We start from the raw sequence: 18,483 nt of genomic DNA, 5'->3' as shown, positions 1-18,483 counted from the left end.
GAGACAGAATCTGAAGCAAGCTCCAGGCTCTGAACTGTCAGCACAGAGCCTGATGCAGGGCTCAAATCCATGAACCATGAGATCACGACCTGAGCCAAAGTTGGACACTTCACCGACTGAGCCACCCAGGAGCCCCTGTATTTGGTATTCTTGACTGCAATTATAAAATCATTCTAGTTTAATTCTAAATATAGGATTAAATTGAATTAAATCACTATTGTGCTAGTTTTGGAAAAGGTTTTGCTGCCTTTGTTTCCTTACACAGTATCTCCTAATTACCTGCTTTTAGTCATATTAGATACCAAAATTCAGATTCTATTAATAGCTTTCTTTTTCAATTTTTTTTTTTTTTTTTTTTTAAGTAAGCTCTATATCCAACATAGGGCTTGAACTCACAATCTCAAGATCAAGGGTTGCACATTATACTGACTGAGCCAGCCAGGAACCCCAAGATTCTATTAACAGCTTTCTAAATAATGAAATGTGAATTAATTCAGTTTTTAAATACTCTCTTTTCTCTAATACTGGATCTTTGTTACACAGCTCTTCAAGGCCAGAAGCTCAAATTTTCATTCTGGCAGATGGAGAATTGCAAAAGCTTTAACTAAGATTTTGGCATATATCCACTCAATAAGCAGCCCTTGCATATTATGCCAAAAGTGCAAAGTAGATATAGTTTTGAATATAAATTGTATTTTCTTAACAGACTTCCTCCACTTGGTTTCCTCAGTTATTTGTCTTTAAGGTGCACAAGTCATGTAAGATGTGCAAATGACCGGTATATTTAGATAATTTAACCAGTGAAAAGCAGTCATGCCTGGGTAGCTCCAGGAAGTGTGTCTCTGTTCTATACTACCACAAATCTGGGCTTTGTTGAATTAATGGGGGCAGGGAATTCTAAAGATTCCAGTCATTTTACATTTTTTAGAGATAGCATGGCAGAGGTACTGTTACCACGACTTAATGTAGTAGCATTTGTGACTTGAGAATGTGCTTGCCAAAGTGTCAACAAGAACATATTCTTTAGCTACTACAGATTGGTGCCCAAATAGCCAAACAGGAAACAGGAAAGTAGTTCTAGATTTCTTAAACTATTATCTTTTATAAGTAATTCTTTTATTTTTTTCCCACAGTTACTTTTTTGTGTGATGAGAACTTTCAACATCCATTCTCTTAGCAACTTTCAAATATATAATATAGTATTATTAAATATAGTCACTGTCATTATATCCCCATGACTTATTTATTTTATAACTGGGAGTATGTACTTTTGATCCCCTTCACCCATTTTGCCCACCTCACCCTCCAATATTATAGTTTTCTGATTGAAAAATTCTTCAGGGGCACCTGGGTGGTCAGTTAAGCAACCAACTCTTGATTTTGGCTCAGGTCATGATCACACTGTGATATCAAGCCCCACACTGGGCTCTGCCCTGACAGCACGGAGTCTACTTGAGATTCTCTCTCTTTCTCTCTGCTTCTCCCCTGCTCATGCTCTCTTTCTCTCAAATAGATAAACATTAAAAATTCTTCAGCAGGACTGTTTAGTAAGTACACAAATGTACAGATCATCTATACTTCTGTGACATTTTATTTATTTATTTATTTAATGCTTATTTATTTATTTTTGAGAGAGAGAGAGAGAGGGCACGAGCAGGGGAGAAACAGAGATAGAGGGAGACACAGAATCCGAAACAGGCTCCAGGCTCCGAGCTGTCAGCACAGAGCCTGACGGAGGGCTCGAACTCACAAACCATGAGATCATGACCTGAGCCGAAGCCGGACGCTCGGTTCAACCGACTGAGCCACCCAGGCACCCCAGCACTTGTGACATTTTAAAGTATTGTGCCTTCTAAATTTTAGCTTTATGTACATATATATAACCTATTAGAATATTTCCAATGTCTTCTAATACTAAAATGTGAAAAAACATTTAAATAATATACTGTATTAAATATAAAATCTAAGTATTTAGCGTTTCTGATTGTATTTGAAGCACACATTTTCATGCAGCTTCTATGCAAAAAATTTTAAATGCCAATCTAAGGTTACTACAATATGTCATAATTTGAAATGTACACATTAGCTGATACATTAGAAAAATATTTTTGAAAATCAAAACTCTATATATACACATTTAATTGTTTCAGAAAAGTGAAATGCAAATTATAGGGAGCTTCCTATTGCTATTCAGCATAACAAAGTACTCTGCTTATCTTTTAAGCCTAAAGTGAGCTGTCCATTTTAATGTCATTGTTCTATCTGTCACTATTGATTTCCCTGTAACAGAAATAAATTGAAATTTACATGTAGAAGTTTTATGTTTACACTTTACTTTCATCTGAATCCACTTATAAACTTAGGACCAAAGATTTTTCAAAGTTATATTCTTTGATAAAGGCTTCCAAATAGAGCTTTTATTCTGGATGTAGGTGTTGGAACATCATGGAACTCTTCTCTATTCTACCAGAAGGGGGCAGCAAAACAAACCAAAAGGAAATTTATGGATCCAAAAAAAATCAGGAAAGGCACTCAAGAAAATTCACAAAACTAACAACCCAGAAGCTTCTGTGAGTGGCTTCACTGTTTGAGAATGTTTATGAAGGCCCTAATACCAAGTGCCCCTCTTTGCAAGATCTTAAGGCATCAACAGTCTTCATGTAGACTCAGGCCTATCTAATAAAAATTATTAACCTTGCTAAATTCTTACCATATGCCAGGTACCCGGATAATCTCTGAACCCTGAATACATATTATCTTACTTAATCATCACAAAATCCTTGCCAGGTAAATATTCCTATTTAATGGATGAACCTGAAGAATATGGACTTCAGGTAATTTTAAGTCACACAAAGTAGCAAAGTCAGAATTTAAGCCTAGTTCCTATTCCCAAATGCTTACTCTTAACTACTAACCTTACCTTACTATATGCCTCTAGATTTCAGAGAAACTAGGTGTGTAGGCTTTAGCAGACAAGAAATGTTTGTTAACGGACTAGAAAAAGGGCTAGTTACTTAAGTCAAATGTTACCCGTAAGCTTTAAAATATACAGCCTGAAAACTGGCGAATGATGGAAATCATGGCCACAATATTTGCAGCTTCTCCCATAAAGGTGGAGTCTGTTTTCTCACCTCTAGTATCTAGGTTGACCTCGTGCCTTGCTTTGACCAATAGAATGCAGCATGTGTTTCTGGGCTGATTCTGTTTCTGGACCTTAAGAGGCCAGGTTACTTTGGTCTCCAGTCTCCTGGACCCTGGTGGCACATAAAGAAGCTCAGGCTTAACCACAGAACCCATGAAAGATGATGTGGAGACTCAGTCCCAGCCAATACCAAGTGGAAGAGAAGCATCCAGCCTAGCACTCCTATTCCCCAGAACTGTGAGAAATAATAAAGTGTTGTTTTGAAACCATTATGTTTTATGGTGGTTTATTCTGCAGCAATATGTAAGTGAAACAACAATGGAAAACCAAAAATGACCTAAGTCTACAAATATTTAATACAGATTCCACTTTTCCTATCTACTATCGCTTTTCCACTGTCCATAGGTATATGAAATAGCTTGAAATAGCTGTGTCCTTTCTCCTTTTTGCAACATATAGTTGGTAATGAATACCAAAAATGTCAAAAGGCTGTTAGCTCAAAGCCAAGGAATTTCCAAAGTTTTAAGTCAAGCCTTAATTAGAAATGTATCTATCTACACACACACACACACACACACACACACACACACGTTTATTTATTGATTTTCAAATAATCTCTATACCCATCATGGGGCTCGAATTCATGACTCTAAGATCAAGAATTTTCTGCTCACTAGCCAGGAGCCTCAAAATGTACCCATCTATTTAATGGCACTCTCTAAACAGCTCCTAGGGCTGGAAAAGCATTTATATGAGCTCTAAAATAAAGGCATAAAAGTCCTTTTAGCAATTACACTAAGACTGTGATATACATATTTTTACTGTTAAAAGTCTTCAGCCCATGGTTGGGAGTTAGCATAGATCTAAACAGATCTAAAATCCTTCTTTTTTTCTATGCCTCAAAACAATTATTTGAGAATTTTTGATAACTTACGTATATAACACTCATACGATGCCTCCTATATCCACATACTGTTGTAAGTGACTCATTTAATGAGGTAGGCACTATCATTAATCACCATTTTATAAAAGAGGAAGTTAAGGTATAGACAGAGGTTAACTAGCTTGTCCAAAATCACAATGCAGCAAATTTTGATCCTTTTCTACTGGATGAAGGCGGTGGGGGTGGAGACAGATAAGGAGTTAGGTTATATTATGTGTTCAAATAACATCTCCAAATAACCCTTGGGACTAACCATGACAGCAGGAAGGCCTCTGCATGTTATTTGAGATCAATGATATGTCTCTAACCTTTCCAGCTTCATCTGCCACCACTGGCTCTCCACCCTGACCTTCAGCTGTAGAAATGTACACCCCACATATACCTTGGAATTTTTTTTTACCTCTGTGCTTTGCTCTTTTGGTCCCACTCAACAGCCACCCCCCGCTTGGAATGCCTTCATCACCTTCTTCCAATATGAAAGTGCAGTTACATACCTTTCAAAGTCCACCAACAGCACTCTCTTCATAAACTTTCCTACTTTTCAATATATCACTCCCTTGACTTCTGGCCAAATCAACTGCTCTTCCATCAAGTTCCCTTAGCTCTAGTATTCTAAGAAATTTTTTTCCACATCATTTCAAATTAGCTGTTTTAAAAATACATCTTCCACATTACCCTTCAAGGCTCTTGAGTGCCTAACCCAATTTTCTCCATACAGTGTGAACACATTAGTTGCAATAAATTCATGTGAACAGAGGTGGCATTCAGTCAGGGTGAAGAGGGCATCTTTTTCAGACCCAAATCCTGTTATATGAACTTTAGAGACAAGCAGAGTGACATTTCTGGTATTGCCTCAGGGCAGTGCCAGTTTTAAGGGTAAGGAATAACAATTTCATGTCTTTGGTTCAAACTAGAAAATTCTATAGCAGTTCCATATAAGCAACAGTAGGGGTTGAAATCCAGAGGTACTGGACACTAACTCTAAATGGTTACCTACCAACAGGTTTTCAACGTTTATTTATTTTTGGGACAGAGAGAGACAGAGCATGAACGGGGGAGGGGCAGAGAGAGAGGGAGACACAGAATCGGAAACAGGCTCCAGGCTCTGAGCCATCAGCCCAGAGCCCGACGCGGGGCTCGAACTCACGGACCGCGAGATCGTGACCTGGCTGAAGTTGGACGCTTAACCGACCGCGCCACCCAGGCACCCCACCTACCAACAGGTTTTAAGACAGTTTACGAAGCACAGAGTTCAGCAGAGACCAACAATTACCAGTTAATAAGCTCACTGTAACAACAGCTCAAGTCAACTAGGACTGCAGTTCCAACCATTGACATCTCCTTAACCAACTAATTACCAATTTTCCATCAGGTGGAGATGCCACAATTTTCCTTGAAAAAAGTGGCAACAGGGGGATCATTTTTAGAAAAACAAGGTAGCATTTAGATTTTAAAAATCATTTGAAATCTGGGAAAAAAGGATGTAAGTCATTAAGAAAAAAAAATGTTTTTGGAGGAGGAGAAGCCAAGATGTTGGAACAGCATTGAAGTTCTTTTGCGACTCTCATCCCTGAAATACAGCCAGATCAACACTAACCCATCTCGCACACCTAGAAAACTGATTTGAGGATTAACACAACAATCTGCACAACCTGAACCACAGAACTTGGCAGGTACGCAGAGCGGAGAGGTGAACTGGGGGAGACAGAAGCTGTGGAGGGCAGGGAGCTGTTTTCGTTTGTGGAGAGAGGATGGAGATGGCGGGGGGTGGAGAGCATGGGAAAAGCACCACCCCTCCCCCACCACACACACAAAAGCAGCTGGAGATAAAGTGGAAAAGTGGAAACAGCCACAGGGACTGAACAAAAAAGGGAGAGAGGAGAAAGGAGAGGGTTTAAATTCCATTAAGATTCTATAAACAGGGGAAGCGCAGAGTCTGAAACTCTGCAGCTCAATACCTTGCAGCGCTCTGGTGGGAAGGGCGAATCGCCAGAAGCAAAGTGGGGTCCGGGAGGTTCTCGGGTCACACAGGGAGAAGCAGTTCCACTGTTGTAAGGACATTTGGTAGAAGCTGTGCTGCCACTTGGTCCCAGCAGACCCCAGAGAACAATCACATTCGCTAGTGATGGAACAAGGACGTTAAGAGTGAAGCCTGGTGCGAGATGTGTGTTGCGATTTTCCATAAACCCTGAAACGCTGCTGCTACAAGGTCGTACGAACCTTTTCTGGGGCGGGCTCACACCCAGCTGCAATCTGTGGGCATCAGCAGCAGCGCGATCTCGCGAACATTCCTGGGGGCGGGCCGGCACCTGGCCATTTCTCAGAAAGACCCTCTTCCAGAGGCCTGAGAGGATCAAAGCTACAGTCCCTCAGAAGTGAGGGTGTGGGTTGGAAAACACAGCCATATTAGAGATAAAACTCAGAAGGGAGGTGCCGCCTGGCAACCTGACGGCTTGGTCACAGACAGTGTAGAAACAGGGAGTGGATGGAAACTGAAGACAAAGGAGGGGTGTTTGATTACCAATGGTGAGAGCACAGAGTTCTGATACTACTGGGTAACGCCATTTCACCTCTCTAGTGGATGCGCATAAACGCCTACACACACCACAGCAATCCACCCCAGTAAGCTAAGCAGCTCCATCTAGTGGAGAACGGAGCCATTACACTAAACCTCACCCAACCGGGCCAACAGCGCTCTTGACAACACAAATCTCCCACCTGCTTAGCTTAAGAACTATGAAGTGCTTCACAGCTTGATTTTTATGGGAAACCAGATGTAATTTCAACCTTACTTATTGTTCACTGGTCCTTTTATTCAGTTTTTTTTTCTTTTTCTTTTCTCATTCTTGAATACAGAAAGAGAAAAAATTTATTTTTATTTTCCATTTTTATTAAAAAGATAATTTTTTCTACTATATATTTTACTTTTTTGTAAATTTTAAAAAATCTATTTTACTTTCATCATTTTATTTTATTCTATCTTATTGTATTCATTTTTTCAAATTTTCAAACATTTTCCTTTATTCTTTTCGTATCTTTCCATTTTTTCTCTAATCTCTCAAGCTTCTTTGAACAACCAGGTCAAAACACACCAACGACCTAGCATTGTTTATTTGATTTCTTTGTGTTGTTTTTAATTTTTTAAATTTAAGTGTTTTTTATTTTTGTTTTACTTTATTAATTCCTCTTCTTCCTTCAAAATGATGAAATGAAGGAATTCACCCCAAAAGAAAGAACACAGACACAAGCAAGATGTCTGAACCAGAATTTAGAATTATGACAATAAGAATACAAGTTGGGGTCAAAAACAGATTAGAATTCCTTTCTGCAGAGATAAAAGAAGTAAAAGCTAGTCAGGATGAAATAAATAATGCTATAACTGAGCTGCAATCTTGAATGTATGCCATGGCAGGAAGGAAGGATGAGGCAGAGTAGGAAATCAGTAATATAGAGGACACATTTATGGAGAATAATGAAGCAGAAAAAAACAGGGAGACTAAGGAAAAAGAGCACAAAATAAAAATTAAAGAACTCAGTGACTCATTAAAAAAAGGAATAACATCTGAATCATAGGGGTCCCAGAAAATGAAGAAGAGAAAAAGGGGTAGAAAATTTATCTGAGCAAATCATAGTGGAAAAGTTTCCTAACCTGGGGAAAGACACAGACATCAAAATCCAGGAAGTACAGAGGAAGTACTCCCATTAGATTCAACAAAAACCAACTATCAACAAGGCATATCATAGTCAAATGCACAAAATACTCAGGCAAGGAAAGAATCATGAAAGCAGCAAGGGAAAAAAAGTCCTTAACCTACAAGGGAAGACAGATCAGGTTTGCAGCAGACCTATCCACAGAAACTTGGCAGGCCAGAAAGGAGTGGTAGGATATATTCAATGTGCTGAATTGGAAAAATACGCAGCCAAGAATTCTTTATCCCACAAGGCTGTCATTCAAAATAGGAGAGAAAAAAAGTTTCCCAGACACACAAAACTTAAAGGAGTTTGTGACCACTAAACGAGCACTGCAAGAAATTTTAAGGGGGACTCTCTCTGAAGGGAGAAAAGACAGGGAAACAAAACAACACAAAACAAAACAAAACAAAAACAAACAGACCAAAAGCAACAAAAACTAGAAAGGATCAGAGAACACCACCAGAAACTCCAACTCTACAGGTGGCATAATGGCAATAAATTCATATCTTTCAGTACTCACTCTAAATGTCAGTCTAAACGCTCCAATCAAAAGACATAGGGTAACAGAATGGATAAGAAAACAAGATCTATCTATATGCTCTTTACAAGAGACCCATTTTAGACCGAAGGATACCTTCACATTGGAAACAGGAGGATGGAGAATCATCTATCATGCTAATGGTCACCAAAAGAAAGCTAGATTAGATTAGTCGTACTTATATCAGACAATATAGATTTTAAAATAATGACTATAACAAGGATGAAGAAGGGTACTATATTATAATTAAGGGATGTATCCACCAAGACGACCTAACAACTGTAAACATTTATGCTCCAAACATGGAAGCACCCAAATACATAAATCATTTAATCACAAACATAAAGAAACTCATTGGTAGTAACACCATAATAGTAGGGGACTTCAACATGCCACTTACAGCAATGGACAGATCATCTAAACAGATAATCAAGGAAACAATGGCTTTGAATGACACAGTGGACTTCTCAAAGTCAACACCCAAAAAACAAATACTCCAGTGAAGAAATGAACAAAAGACATGAATAGACACTTCTCCAAAGAAGACATCCAGATGGCCAACTGACACACAAAAAGATGCTCAACATCACTCATCATCAGGGAAATACAAATCAAAACCACAATGAGATACCACCTTATACCTGTCAGAATGGCTAACATGAATAACTCAGGCAACAACAGATGTTGGTGAGGATGCGGAGAAAGAGGATCTCTTTTGCATTGTTGGTGGGAATGCAAACTGGTGCAGCCACTCTGGAAAATAATATGGAGGTTCCTCAAACAATTAAAAATAGAACTACCCTATGACCCAGCAATTGCACTACTAGGTATTTATCCAAGGGATACAGGTGTGCTGTCTTAAAGGCGCACATGTACCCCAATGTTTATAGCAGTGCTATTAACACTAGCCAAAGTATGAAAGAGCCCAAATGTCCATCGACGGATGAATGGATAAAGAAAAGTGGTATATATGTATACATATACATATATATATACACACACACACACACACACACATACATATACGTATATATACATATACATACATATATATATATATATATATATAAAATACACACACAATGGAGTATTACTCGACAATCAGAAAGAATAAAATCTTGCCATTTGCAACAATGTGGATGGAACTGGAGGATATTATTATGCTAAGCAAAATTAGTCAGAGAAAGACAAGTATCATATGACTTCACTCATATGAGGAGTTTAAGATGAACATAAGGCAAGGGAAGCAAAAATAATATAAAATCAGGGAGAGGGGATGGCCTAAATGGGTAAGGGGCATTAAGGAATCTGCTCCTGAAATCATTGTTGTACCATATGCTAACTTGGATGTAAATTAAACAATAAATAAAATTTAAAAAGATTTTTTAAAATGTTTTTAAAATTAATTAAATTTAAAAAGTAAAAGTGATGATGTTCATTTCCAAGAATGTGAAAACATGATTTAGAAATCACTGTATTCTAGGGTGTCTGGCTGGCTCTATTGCAAGAGCATGCAACTTTTGATCTTAGGATCATGAGTTTGAGCCCCATGTGTGGTGTAGAGATTAGTCAAATAAATAAATATATACATACATAAATATTTAAAAAGAGAGAAATCATCATATTCTACATAAAACATCTTTTGGCCTAAGTCAGTGTTTCTGAAAATTTTTTTTCATTATAGGCTTCTCACCCCAACAAGGAGAAACTCTAGATTTAAATTCTCCCTAGTGAGAGAAATAGGAATAATATTTTGTTGAGTACTGTTGAGCTTTGGAGGTACACAGACCACTCTAATGTCTAAGATTGTTTTTGTCCCTTATGACAGAATTTTAGAGTTTATGGCCTAAGCCCATTAACAGAGCGAACTTCAAGACTGCAACCAAACAGGGAGCACTAATGGCCACAGTATCATACTTGGATGTGTCTCATAAGACAGACTCTCAGTGTGCTTCTCACATGCATCTTGGCCAGCTAGGGGTGTGCTTTGGGTTTTTCTTCATGAGACAAGAGATGCCCTCTCATACTTTCAGAGATAAAAGAACATTTTTAAAGTATTTTATTTTTAATTTCCATGTATTTTTGAGAGAGAGAGAGCAGGAGGCAGGAGCAGGGGAGGGGCAGAGAGAGAGGGGGTCAGAGGATCCAAAGTGGGCTCTGCACTGACAGCAGAGAGCTTGATTCAGGGCTCAAATTCACAAACCTCAAGATCATGACCTGAGCCAAAGTTGGATGCTTAACCAACTGAGCAACCCAGAAAATACTTTAAACATCAAATCTCATGTTTACTTTATAAAAAGTAACAAATCTTGAAAAGAGATATTATCTGATAATTTACCTTGCCTAGTAGTTCCTAGTGGTGTTCCTTCTCTGAAAGGCTGCCTGTCTCCCTCTTTGTTGCTAGACATACTAAGTGTATTTAAAATAGACATTTTTTGGCACCTTGGTGGCTGAGTCAGTTGAGTGTCTGTCTTCCATTCAGGTCATGATCTCATGGTTCATGAGTTCGAGCCCCGCATCAGGCTCTGTGTGGACAGCTCAGAGCCTGGAGCCTACCTCAGATTCTGTGTCTCCCTCTCACTCTGCCCTCTATGCCTCGTGCTCTCTCTCAAAATTATATAAAGATTAAAAAAAATTAAAATAGACATTTGTTTTTATCTACTTCCAGAAAGGCTATGATAGATATTTCTCTTAATGAACACAATAATTTACCTTCATCACAGCACTGTTACAAGGATTAAATTATTTAACATGTAAAATTGCCTACCACAATAAGCTTTCTGGAATAAAACACACAGCCATAAATTAATTATGAAAGAAACAATGTGTAACAATCTGAAAAAACAAAGAGGTTATTGTGAAAGCGATTGGAGTGATTGTTGACATTAACTACAATACTGTTATGCATCTAAAAAATTAACAATAATTCTTTAACACAATCAATTATTCAAATAAGTGTTCAGATTTCTGAGTCTCATAAAATGTTTTGGCCACTGGTTCATTTGAATCAAGTTCCATACAAAATTCCCATGCTGCATTTATTTACTGGATATATTTCCTAAATCTTTTTAAATTTTAGGTTCCCTTTGCTTTCTTTCCTTACCATGTATCTGTTGAGGAATCTGTGTCACTTGTCCTATAGAGTTTCCCACACTATGGATTTCACTGGCTGCCTTCCTCTGGTGGTGTTAACATGTGCCTGTATCCCTCTATTTCTTGTAAACTTGGTGCTAGGATTGGGAGGCTCTCAGATCCAGGATTGATGGTTTGGGCAAGAATGCTTCATAGACGTTGTCACTGACTTCCACTACATGTGTCAGAAGGGTCATAATGTCTGGTAGTCTCAGTGGTGATGCTGATCAGTGTGTTCAGATACTGTCAGCCTATTCATTATGATCTGTTCACTAAAGTTTCCAACAGCCTTTCATCTCATGCCATTCTCCTCCTTACAGCTCTTCTTAGACTTTAGTGTTGGGAAAGCTAAAAATATATTTCTCAAAGTCCTTTGCAGCTAGAGTTATGGATGTAATTTAAATTCCACCAACTGGAGGCACTTGTGTACAGTGAAGAATCTAGAATGCAGAGGGGAGGACATTGTTATGAGGAATCCTTCTTAATGGGGCATATTATCATGAAGGTGACGTGACTGTGGAAACCAGTAAGGGTGGCTTCCACATTCAGCAAGTGGCTTCCTGATCACGACATGAGCAGCAGTCCTTTGCCAGCCCAGTTCTAAAGCATGGATTTGTGACTCACTCCTGAAGCTCAGTTTACAATCCTGCTATTTGTAATATAACATGCAGTAAATAATCCCTTTTGGCTTAAATTACTTAAGGGTGGATTTTGTTCTCTGCAGTGAATCCTGAGCAATGCACCTCCTCTACGAAAAGGTATTGTCAGAAATTGTCAAACAACTGCCTCTCTGATTAAAAAAAAAAAAAAAAGAGTGTATCTAGTTAACTTGCTAACAATTTCCTGAGTGTGTAAAATAGATATTCTAGGAAGATGAACATTTATTTATTTTTGAAATTCCAGTATAATTAACTTATAGTGTTATATTAGTTTCAGGTACACAACATAGTGATTCAGCAATTCTATACATTACTCCCTGCTCATCATGATACATGTACTCTTAATCCCCCTCACCTATTTCACCCATGCCCATCACCATGGTCCCCTCTGGTAACCACCAGTTTGTTCTCTATATTTAAGAATCTGTGTTTTTGTCTATTTTTTGTTCATTTGTTTTGTTTCTTAAATTCCACATACGAGTGAAATCATATGGTAAATTTTCTCTCTCTGACTGACTTATTTCAACTTAGTATTATATCCTCTAGATATATCCATGTTGTTGCAAATGGCAAGATTTCATTTTTTATGACTGAGTAATATTTCATTGTATATATATTCCATATATTCCATATATCCCCCCTTTTTTTTTAATGTTTACTTATTTTTGAGAAAGAGAGAGCAAGCAGGGGAGGGCGGAGAGAGAGAAAATCCCAAGCAGGTTCTGCACTGACAATACGAAGCCTGACACAGGGCTTGAACTCACAAACTATGAGATTGTGACCAGAACTCAGACACTTAACTGACTGAGCCACCCAGCTGCCTGCCACATATCCTTTATCCATTCATGTATCGATGGATACTTGGGTTCCTTCCATAGTTTGGCTATTGTAAATAATGCTGCAATAAACACAGGGGTGCATATATATTTTGAATTAGTGTTTTCATATTCTTTGGGTAACTACCAGAATTGGACCATTAGGTAATTAAACAAATATTTTCTGAGGAACTTCCACACTGTTTTCCAGTTTCCAGTTTGCATTTTCTTCCACCAATGGCGCATGAAACTTCCTTTTTCTCCACATCCTCAGCAACATTTGTTTCTGGTGTTTTTAATTTTAGCCATTCTGACAAGCATGAGGTGTGTATCTCATTGTGGTATCTCACTTCTTTAAATAAGAAAATCATATAGCTATTTCATATTCCCATTGTATAAACTTTCTTTTAAAAACCCAGAAGTGCTTTTTAAACATTTAGAAATTAATCATGTTAAGAAAATTTAATCCATATCCATTTATGAAGACAATTTTACTAAAAAATGTTTAAATGTCTAAAAATTTAAATTCAATAATGTCAACTACAATGTGTAAGTCTTTGGAGTTTAGCAAAGAGATTTCTATTCAACTTTATATGATGTTCCAACCCAGATAAGTTGAAAAGAATTCTACAGTGACCCATATACCTGTCACCTGGATTCTACAATTAACATTGGTATTTTGCTTGATCACATATCTACCCATCTATGCATCCTTCTATTCATACATTAATTCATCTTATTTTTTGATACATTACAAAATAAGTTGCAAACATGAGTACATTTCACACCTAAACACTTAAGCACAGCAGGTTTTGTTCTGTTTTGTTTCGTTTTGTTTTTTAGCTATAGTATTTGGCCACTGGAGGGCTTCCAAATACCATGAAATGCCCTAGAAAGTTAATCTATAGCATCCTACAGTATCAGAAGGTTTACAGAAGGGGTTGCATGGAGGATAAATGCCATCAGTTAGAGTGAGGGACTCAATCCAAAATCTAGCAAGAGATTGCAGCACCTTTCATCTTTACTCTCCTCTTTTTACAGCTACTTTCATTATAAAAGACAAAATATAAAACCAAATGATTTGTGCTGTTGAGGTAGCCAATTCTTTAGCTCAGAATCTCAGAAAACTGGATGGAAACAGGATGTTACATTTGCAGAAATGAGCTGGTATCATGGACTCCAATTAACTGGTTGATTGATACTCTCTACAAAAGCAGGGGGGCTGTTTGTTTTCATCACTCACCCCAGCTTGTGCCCAGCTTAGCCCCGCACATGCTAAGGCTCAATGAACAATTACTGCAGCAATGAGTGAATGCAAGTGCTTGATTCCAAATATAATCTTCACACGTTTAATGTCATTACTAACCAAAGAAGTTGTGTTGCTTCTTTGACAATAAGCCTTAACATAAAACTAACAGCATAGGTTGGTTATCCTACCACTGGGACTGCAACTATAGATATAACCATGTTTTCCACACATGCTTCAGTAATTCAGCATAAACCCACATTGCATCCCCCCAGAGCGCAGGTGGCTCTGCTGTGGCAGGTGCTGTAGAAGCCTAAAGCTGGGGCAGAAGCAGGGCTGTCGGGGCCACAGGAAAGCTGCCCACAATTGAGGGCAGAGCAGGGACCACTTTGCCCTGGGGCTTCCCAGAAATAAATGTTAAGTTTTTTTTTTTTTTAATTTTTTTTTTCAACGTTTATTTATTTTTGGGACAGAGAGAGACAGAGCATGAACGGGGGAGGGGCAGAGAGAGAGACACAGAATCGGAAACAGGCTCCGGGCTCTGAGCCATCAGCCCAGAGCCCGACGCGGGGCTCGAACTCACGGACTGCGAGATCGTGACCTGGCTGAAGTCGGACGCTTAACCGACTGCGCCACCCAGGCGCCCCTAAATGTTAAGTTTTGAAATGGGACTGATGTCTTCTGTGAATCAGTACAGGCAAGAGTCGGTGGAATTCAAATCATTACTGTCAATGTTACTTCCCTTTTGTACCTTTACACCCATCATGGGGCCTGAACTCATGACCCTAAGATCAAGAGTCACATGCTCTCCTAACTGAGCCAGCCAGGTACCCCTACACTACCATTTTTAAATTACTTTTTCAATGTGATAATTTTCTTTGCTACTTCCTTGGCCTTTGAAAGGGCATTTCCATATTCAGTACAACTTCATCAAGTTAGCACACATCTATCTCAACAGCTACTATGGGATTTTTTTTTAACAATGTTTTTGTCTCTACAGGAGAATGAGAGGCAAAGTGTTTTCTGACTGTGACTATAGAGAACAACACAAATAATAATTTTAAATCCATCAGTTTTCCTGTTAGGGATCATGAATGGGAATCAAAAGATAGGGACAATTGTGAGATTTAAAAACCATAAAATCACCTTGTATTTTGTGATAACAAAGGCAAGAGAAATGTAGTTTAAATTAAATCTCCTTACAGCTTGCAGCCCACAGACAGACACCTGAAACGGACAGAGTGTGACCATCCCCAAGGAACTCATGGCTGTCTTACTGCCATTACTGTTTTTGTTTTTTCAGAGACTATAAGTATCTGTATCTTAACAGCAGTTAGCCCCTTAAGGTCCTGAAAGCCTTGCTTCCAAATTCCTTAGAGACTTACACTATCCCTAACCGTCACTAATTAAAAAGTATAAAACCAGTCACTCCTCACAATCCCAGTGCAGCTCTTTCTGCCCACGGTCCTGCCCGTGCTATAATAAAACCACCTTTTTGCACCAAAAACTTCTCAAGAATTCTTTCTTAGCCATTTGCTCATGAGCCCTACCTCACAATTTCATAATTTTATACTCAAAATAGGTATTTGAAGAAATTTTAGGACATAAACTGTAAAAGGTTAGAGGTGTAAGCAATCTCTTGCCCCAGCTAGTGCTGCCTTCTCATTAAAGAAATGTAAGATGTGTAGGCTCCCAAAGACTTTCAAATGGCCCAGAGATGCCTTTGTTAAAGTATACTTGGAGAAAATACACTTTTCCAGTGGAGCCGCGCGAGGCTCCCTGCCACATGGTGGGATGAGATACACTCCCAGCACTGAATCCTGGCAGAAGGTGGTTGACTGAGACCAAATATTCACTTGTTCTTTCTCAGAACACTACTTCTCTATGTCAAAGTTTCCACCAGTCATGGGTACATCCCTCCAAATAAAAACATGCAGTGAATGACATTTTCATAACGGCAATTTTATCCAATTAAATTAAATGTCTTTTTTTTTTCTTGTAATGACTTTTCTATTTATTTTGGTGTTAAGATGTCCTTTTATGAGTAGTGGTGATGAACAACAGGTTTTTCTTTTCCCATGGTATTTACCTTGGCCGAACTAAAAGTAAAAAACTCCAAACTGGGGCACCTGGGTGGCTCAGTCTGTTAAGGGTCTGACTTTGGTTCAGGTCATGATGTCACGGTTTGTGAATTTGAGTCCCACGTCAGGCTCTGTGCTGACAGCTTGGAGCCTTGGGCCTGCTTTCAGATTCTCTGTCTCCCTCTCTGTCTGCCCCTACACCACTTTTATACGTACCCTCTTTCTCTCTCTCAAAAATAAATAAAACATTAAAAAAAAAAAACCAAAAAACTCCAAGTTAGTCTCCAAAGACATTTTTGAAATTTTACTATACATAAAAGTCTAATGCCTAGAAAGCCTAAAATGTCTCTCCCGAATTAAGATTCTATAATGCAAAATATAAATAAAATAATCAACAATTCTAGGAATTCATTTTTCCTATGCAGGTACTGGGCATGAAACGAAACAAATAGAAAACTATTGATTGGTAGAACAGGAATTCCCTGTTTTCAGCCACCCCAAGCATCCCAAATTCTCTCACAGGATATAATTAAATTAACTGATAGAAGACAGCTTCTAGGGGTGCCTGGGTCACTAGTTGGTTAAGAGTTGGACTCTTGGTTTTGGCTCAGGTCACGATCTCACAGTTCATGAGTTTGAGTCCCGTGGGTTGAGCCCCATGTGGGGCTATGCACTGACAGCATGGAGCCTGCCCTGGGATTTTCTCTCTTTTCTCTCTCGGCCCCTCCTCTGCTGGTGCTTGTGCTTTCTCTCACTCTCTCTCAAAACAAATAAATAAACATTAAAAAAAAATTTTTTTTTTTAATGTTTATTTTTGAGAGAGAGAGAGACGGAGTGTGAGCAGGGGAAGAGCAGAGAGAGAGGAGCACAAGATTCCGAAGCAGGCTCCAGGCTCTGAGCTGTCAGCACACAGCCTGACACAGGGCTTGAACCCACAAACTGCGAGATCATGACCTGAGCCAAAGTTGGATGCTTAACTGACTGAGTCACCCAGGTGCCCAATAAATGAACATTTTTTTAAGACAGTTCTAAAGCCAACTGCCTATGATTAATTCCTAGTTCTGCCATTCACTAGCTGCTTTATCTTGGTCAAATTACTTAACTCACTCTGTGTCTCAATTTCCTTATTCACAGAATGGGGATAATAATAGTGACTAGATCATAGGTCTGTCGTCAGGATTAAATCGGATAATCCACATAAGGAGCTAAATACACTGAGTGACACATAAGTGCAAATTTACTGTTAGCCATATTAGCTAATGTCTAAGCTAAGGTGCTATAACAAAGATCCCGAAATACATTGTTTTAAATAAGATATGTTTATTTCTCCCTCTTCTACAGTGTGGCATAGGAAGACAGACTACTCCATGAATTTATCCAAGGATCCAGTTGACAATGTGTCTCTACTAGCCTCAATATATGGATTCTATTTAACATCAGAGTAAAAAGCAACTGCTTCAGTTGTCTTTTCTTCTTTGAGTAAGCTCCAGGTCCAATGTGGGCCTGGACCTGGCGGCCCTGAGATCAAGTCACATGCTCTTCTGACTGAGCCAGCCAGGGGCCCCTCAGTTGTCTTCATCCACATGGGCTGAGGTAGCTCACCAGTACCATGTCTGCAATCTAGCCCATGAGTAAGGAAAAAAAATGTGTTAAGAGTGAGCATTTCAGTTTTAAGAACGCCGAAGCAACTGACTTCTCCTCAGGTCATGATCTCGCAGTTCATGAGTTCGAGCCCCGCGTCGGGCTCTGTGCCGACAGCTCAGAGCCTGGAGCCTGTTTCAGATTCTGTGTCTCCCTCTCTCTCTGACCCTCCCCCGTTCATTCTCTGTCTCTCTCTGTCTCAAAAATAAAATAAAAAATGTTAAAAAAAATGGGCAGAAAATCTGAAAAGACCTTTTTCCAAAAACATACAGATGGCCAACAGGTACATAGAAAGATGTTCAACATCAGTAATCATCAAGGAACTGTAAGTCAAAATCACAGTGAGATATCACTTCACACACGTTAGAATGACTATTATCAAAAAGACTAGAAATAACAAGTGTTGGCAAGAATGTGTAGTAAAGGAAACCCTCGTGCACTATTGGCAGAAATAAAAATTGGTGCAGCTACCATGGACAACAGTATGGAGCTTCCTCCAAAAATTAAAAATGAAACTACCATATGATCCAGCATTCCACTTCTAGGTATTTACCCAAAGAAAACAAAAACATTAATTTTAAAAGATATATGCA

At 38.7% G+C, this 18,483-nt stretch overlaps 1 long non-coding RNA gene across 3 annotated transcripts in view; it reads right to left on the bottom strand.

Moving 5' to 3' along the window:
• Positions 1–18,483, bottom strand: part of LOC121028824 (uncharacterized) — a 152,741-nt gene that overhangs the window by 98,747 nt on the left and 35,511 nt on the right. The window contains exon 4 of one of the 3 annotated variants that reach the window (XR_005789450.1): positions 17,550–17,869. The exons of the other annotated variants lie outside the window; for them this stretch is intronic. This is a non-coding gene — a long non-coding RNA (uncharacterized LOC121028824). Of the gene's footprint in view, positions 1–17,549; positions 17,870–18,483 lie in introns of those variants that run through there. 3 annotated transcript variants of the gene reach the window in all.

This window comes from Herpailurus yagouaroundi, unplaced genomic scaffold (assembly GCF_014898765.1).
Source record: "Herpailurus yagouaroundi ecotype Mexico unplaced genomic scaffold, PumYag 100, whole genome shotgun sequence".
NCBI lineage: Eukaryota > Metazoa > Chordata > Mammalia > Carnivora > Felidae > Herpailurus > Herpailurus yagouaroundi.
Note: the sequence above shows the minus strand (reverse complement) of the source record. Positions and strands in the feature narration are given on the sequence as shown.